Below are 596 nucleotides of genomic sequence, written 5' to 3'. Positions count from 1 at the left end.
CACACACACACACACGCTCATACACAGTCAAGTACATTTTATCCTTTTCCAATGTCATCTCTTGTCGTTGCCTATTGAATGTGACCCTGTATGCGTTGGCGTCTGGTGGCCTGTGACATTTATAACTAATCTCAGCAACCGAAAATACATTTTTCTTGTATAAAACAGAAGACATCCTATAGACTAGCTGTGGCTGTTTGAAAATGACATTAGCCCTTGTGCAGAGGCAAACCCGTAATCTAAAGTGAGAGACAGAGGTGTCAGGTACAGATGTTACAGGATGACTCACCACAGCACCTGTCTGACCACCAGTATCCCAGAAGGCATTGCTTCAACCTGGCAAATCTCTTATGCAGACAGAGGAAGAGCTCTAAAACAATGACGCAACAGACAAAGAAGCTTTTTTTTCCGTGTCGATAGGTTATCTTCTCACAAAATCCCTACACTCTAATCTCAAATCTCTGTCATGCCCTCTGCTCTGGGGACCCCACATCTGATTTGGATTTGAATAATTGAAGCTGTTTTCCTCCCCAGAGGACTCGATACGGCAGTTTCTTCTTCATTAAAAACTTTCCACTGATGTGTGTGTGTGTGTG

Source organism: Morone saxatilis, unplaced genomic scaffold, assembly GCF_004916995.1.
Source record: "Morone saxatilis isolate NCDOM2014 unplaced genomic scaffold, NCSU_SB_2.0 Contig2, whole genome shotgun sequence".
Lineage (NCBI taxonomy): Eukaryota > Metazoa > Chordata > Actinopteri > Moronidae > Morone > Morone saxatilis.
Note: the sequence above shows the minus strand (reverse complement) of the source record.